Source organism: Helianthus annuus, chromosome 8 (assembly GCF_002127325.2).
Source record: "Helianthus annuus cultivar XRQ/B chromosome 8, HanXRQr2.0-SUNRISE, whole genome shotgun sequence".
In the NCBI taxonomy this organism is placed as follows: domain Eukaryota; kingdom Viridiplantae; phylum Streptophyta; class Magnoliopsida; order Asterales; family Asteraceae; genus Helianthus; species Helianthus annuus.
This window is the reverse complement of record NC_035440.2, coordinates 74,802,739-74,808,738: the sequence shown is the minus strand read 5'-3', so window position 1 is coordinate 74,808,738 and position 6,000 is coordinate 74,802,739.

Below are 6,000 nucleotides of genomic sequence, written 5' to 3'. Positions count from 1 at the left end.
AAATGTCAAAAGATAACAAACAAAGGAAATACAAAAGACTAATTGTTCACTGCTGCGCTGTCATTTGCATTTGCCTCGTTTATGTTGAATACTCGTCCACGTGCTGGATTTGTATTAACAAGTCTTGGGCAATTGTTCCTGTAGTGAGTAAGGTCACCACAGTTATAGCACGATCCAGGAGGAAACTGTGCTCGAACAACGGCAGGATTTGCAGCATTTTGGTTTTGGATAACATGGCGACATGTATTGACCAAGTGTCCCAAACGCCCACAGTGGGTACACTTCTGACACGGTGTCTGATTCACATGATGACGGTTGCATTTGTTGCACAAGGGTGCAGTACCAACATAGTTCTTCCTAGCACGAGGCTGTGCTGGTTGATTTAGTGCAACCTGATCATTCTGAGCGACCACTGCGAAGTTTTGTGAAGCCTTACGCTTCTTCGACTTCTTAGAGGACTCGGTCTGTTTATCCTTTGGTTTATCTTGTGCTGTCTTGTCAGATGGTCTCGGATCGCCTTTTCGGAAAAGCTTACCCTTCCTGATTTGAGATTCAGTCAGGGTGGCAGATAGTTCAATGGCTTGTCTGACGGTAGTAGGGTTGCTACCAGTAACAATATCCTGAACTGGATCAGGAAGGCCATTGATGTATCTTTCAATTGCCTTATCCAAAGGCGTAACCATGGTAGGACATAACAGACTCAATTCCTCGTATCGATCAGTGTAGGCTCGATGTTCACCGCTGTCTTGTTTGAGATCATCAAATTCCCGTTCTAGAGCCCTAAGCTCATGACGAGGACAGAATTCCTTCATCATTAGAGCCCGAAGCTCTTCCCAGGTTTGTGCCATTGCTACATCGGCACCTCGATCCCTCATTATGCCGTTCCACCATGTGAGTGCTCTTTTCTGGAACACACTTGACGCGAACTCAACTTTTCGCTCGTTTGGGCATTGCACATGACGAAACGTGCTTTCGAGACTCTCAAACCACTGTAGGAGCCCCGTGGCCCCTTCAGACCCAGTAAATGTGAGTGGCTTAGCTGAGTTGAATGTCTTAAAGGTGCACCGAACATTGTTATTGTTATTGTTTGCCTGATTTATCTGGGTGATAAGGTTCGGGAGCACAGCAGCGAATTGCTGAGCGATTAAGGCTGCCAAAGCGGCATCCTGAGCTTGATCACGTCGAGGAGGCATATTCTAAAAGGGCAAAGAAACATGAGGGAAAAACGAGTGAGATGCTATTGGATATTCAAAACTAGATGTTAAGAATATCGACAAAGCATAAGGATTGTGACCATTTGTTCGTTACTAAAAACAAACAAACGACACTGTGACAAATCAAAGTAAATGGGTCAATATAATGTATCACTGAAGACATGCTCGCCTATAAGTGAACACTCACCCCAAGAGTTCCCAGGTAAGAGTGACTGGTCCGATACTGCGGATTTGTACGAACACTCTAGCCTTAGACAGAAAACTCAGGGTACAGGCATTCACTCTTCCAGTTTGCATGTGTTCACATTATTTAGACCCAAACTTTGACGGGATTTTGAAAACTCAAAAGGCACAAAGCTAAAGATGAATCAAACTGGAAGGGTTCAAAACCTTATAACAAAGGGTTCAAAACCTAATAATCAATCATCCAAGGATAGATGATTAATTTTCGAAGCGGATTCGTTATTGTGTTCTCGTTGTGGTTATCACCTAAGGATAGGTGACGGTATTGTTTTATGACTAAACGCAAGTAAACTCGCGTTAGGGTCCTAGGAAGGTTATAGTCTAGGTCAAAGCATTACTAATAACCAAATTCCCTATAACCATTGGCTCTGATACCAACTTTTCTGTCACACCCCGACCACGTAAAACAACAAATCGTGGCGGAAACGTCGGGGAGTGTTGTAACAGAATCATTGTTTCACAACCATGGATCAAATAGTTTTGTTTTATTGAATTATTGAGTTCAATGTTTTGGTACAATTTAGAATAATACAAATAATAGTTTCTCAGTTTTAAGTCACTAAGGCACAAGTCCATCCTATATGTAGCGTGCATCAACAATCATCACATAGCAGTACCTGAAACATATATGAAAATATGGTACGTCAGCATAAAAATGCCTGTGAGTAACATAGGTTTTTGTGTATTAGATTCATGGCTTTAGATAATACGAGAAAAGGTTTTATGTTTTCAAAATAGCCATGAATCTAATGTAAAAGTTTTGTTTCTGAAAACGTGTCGTTTTGGAAAACGGGTTTATAGTATAGACAAAAATATACTTTGGTTTTGAAAAGTTTGTATAAATAGTATATCAAAGTATACTTTAGTTTTGAAATAGTTAAATGGATAGTATATCAAAATATACTTTAGTAATTAAAATAATAGTTTTGGTAGTATATCTCAAGTATACTTTAGTTTAAGAATAAAAGTATTGGTAGTATATCAAATTATACTTTGGTTTGTAAATAGCATATCAACTATGCTTTGGTTTAAAAGTAGCATATCAACTATGCTTTAGATAGTATATCAAGATATACTTTAGTTCAAAATAACAAAGTAGGTAGTATATCAAACTATACTTTGGAAAATAGTAGCATATCAAACTATGCTTTGGGTAGTATATTAAAATATACTTTAGTTTAAAATAACAAAGTATGTTAAAACATATGTTGGATTTTGTACTTAGTATATCAAAATATACTTTGGTAGATCACATTTGAGAGCACATCAAACTGTACTTTTGTAGTATATCAACATATACAAAGAGAGTGTGATTTGGTATTCAACAAAGCCTTAGTGTATCAAACTACACTTTGGAGACTATAGAAATACCACGAAGGCAATTTCTATTTGGTTTAAATTTGGTTTCTGACATTCCATACAACAGGAATGGGGTGTCTAGTCCTATAGCGCTATATCATACTACCAATCGGCTGGGTGAATGTATAAAAATGGTACAATCCAACAATTTGTTTATTAAGTTTTGGAAAATCAGTGTTTAAACCATAGGTAATTGTTTAATTTGTCAAAAGAATATGTATTAAGCATGTGTAATCATATAGGAAAATAACAGATAGGCATATATGTTTCACCCCAAAACAATTGAAAACAGTAAAAGAGGGGACTATGTACTCACTTGAGATTGCAAGTATCCTTGATTAAGTGTCCTAACAAAGTTCGGGAAATCATGGAAATCAAGTGGCACCTAGAATGGATCACTATGTTAAACAATCGGATCCTAAATCGGGAGATAGGATAGAATGAGGTTCTATAAATCAAATGAGTATTTGAACTCATATGGTATGATTCAATAGAGCTAACATTCTGATTGGAAGGCCTACCTAAGTGCTTTTGACCCGTTTCGACCCATTATGGTAGTATAAGCCACTATAATGCGTCGTTTGCGTAAAACTATGTTCGGATGGTTAACTATGTGCTATGTCAAGTCTTACATGCCCAATTATCCCTAAACATGTTACTAGTTCAGATTATATGTCAAAAATATGTTTACATAGTCAAAATACGGATTTTAGCTTCAAAAGGGCATTTTGGTCATTTCCTATGGGCATACAAGCTAACTAGCATACGACTAACCAATCCTATGTGATCATAAGGTATAACCTCAGTGGTTATTCCCTATACAACTATGATCACTAGCTAAGCTTGGTCGGATCCTAAAGATCGACCAAATGGGTCGGGTTCGAAAGGCTAAGCGGTTGTTTAGACCGCTCACCTTGCGACCCTAAACAAGCACTAATCTAATAGTGTCGAGTTAAACATGTCAAAACATGTCTAACCTACTGATTTGGTATCAAAACAAAGTGTTTTGATACCCTAAAGTAGTTCCGTTGCAAAATGCGTGCTAAAACGCATTTTGACCGAAACTTTGACTCGACACTACAACTAGTTAACGTGGTAATCAGCGGTTATAATCACGAAGGATTATAACTATCGTGATTACAATCACGTGTCAAAGTTCAATTGAACTTTGACTTGACCAATTGATGGTCAAAACCGAAAGTCAAACTGTTGGCCAAACTGTTTGACTTTCTGCTTAAACATAAAGAACAAGCATGAAAGAAGACTTACAAAGGGTCCTAGCTATCTTTTCTACAAAGAATAAAGTTCCAAGCAGATTAGAAAGCTCCCAAATCAGATTAGAGAGGTGAAGAGAAGGAAATGAGCAAAGAATGAGGAAGTTGGCCAAGCTATTTATAGTTGTTGATGATGAACAAGATCATTACAAGTGGTTTGATTAGCCATTAAGCAATGAATCACAACCATACATGTGTTAGGGACAGCTGGTATTACTTGGAGAGCACATAACTTGCTCAACACACCAAGAATTTACCAAAACAGCCCCTGAATTTGCAAACTGTTGCTGAAAACAGACTTTCTGCCCAGATATGATGCTCGCGTAGCGCGACGGCATAGGCAGGAGGTGCTCGCGCTACGCTACCATGTATCAGGTTCAGCAAAGTTTCGAAAATGACAGAAATGGTCCCTGCACGTGTTTAAAGCCTTTTTCGATGCGTTTAAACCCCGTTAACCTCATTTCAAGGCTCTAAAATGAAGTTAAAGTATAGGGGACTCAAAACATGCTCAAAAATATCTCAGATGTCGGTTCGTTTGATCGTACAATCGCGTTGTTCGGTTAATTACGACGGAAGTCGTAACGAACGCAAAATCGATCCAAATTAAGCGACGAATGGAATTTTTGCATGGCGATCACTAAAATAAAAATATTTTAGTGTGTACAAAAATTTTGGATGTCCAGATGTGTCCAGAACGTAAGATATGCGCGAAAATGCAAACTTACGCCGTTTTTGACACTTTTAGTCCCTGTAAGATCATATAAGCATGTTTTCGCACACCGAACCTATCAAAGCTTATTTCTAAGCTATGTTTAGGTTATATATATGGTATGTTTAGCTTATGATCAAGTTCCGGACTATTCGTTACCTTACGAATCGGTATAGTTTCGTAGTTTGACGCAAATAGTCCCTGCGATCGAATAAACTTGTTTTTGCCATACCAAACCTTCCAAAACTTATTTCTAAGTTATGTAATGGTCATTTAAAGTATGTTAAGCCTATTTCACTATTCCGGAGTGTTTGTTGCGCTAAAACTGATTACGTTTACGCACCAGTGCGCATATAACTTTCCAGAAAGCGATTTAAAGCTCGGAATTGAACAAGAATTGATATGTGCAAAGGATACACATATTTATACAAATCCCAGGTATGAAACACAATGTTTCATAGGTTTGGCATTTGTTTGGTGTTCGTGGTGACACAGGTGTCACATCGACTCGGTGCAACTCGGTTCGACTCGGTGTGTTTCGGTTCGACTCGGTCAACTCAGTTGACCCGGTCAACTCAGCTGACTTATTTTCGGCGTTTCGACACAAAGATTCGGTAAAAAGATTTAAAACGAATAGTATTTACGTTAATTGTTCCTTATTTTTATTATGTGATAACGAGCTCGAACCGATTGATTATAGTTAAATTTTGACATATTGGCGAAAGTTATATAGTTTGATTAATTGTTGAAGTGATATTGATCATTGTTTGAATTTCGAGGAATAACGACAACTTGGTTGTCCGGGGCGTCCAAAAACAGAGGAAACTCTGCCCGTCTTTCGAGAAAATCCGGAATATACAACGCGTTTTATTATAAAATAAACTATCGAATTTTTTTGAAAAACGAATACGAACATATAATTTCTTTTGACAATACGTTACAAAGGCGACAATTTTTTTTATATAAGCTTAAACATAGTTATATGTTATTTCGAATATCAAATGACATGATTTCATTTTGTAAAAATAAATATAAAGTTTTTATATTTATTCCAAATAACAAACAAGATGGATTCGTTTTTATAAAAAAATAAATATAGTATATATTTATTTTAAACATGCAACGACTCGATGAAGTTTTCATAAAATAAATATAACTTTTATATTTGTTTCGAACGCCTAAACGGCATATACATATATTT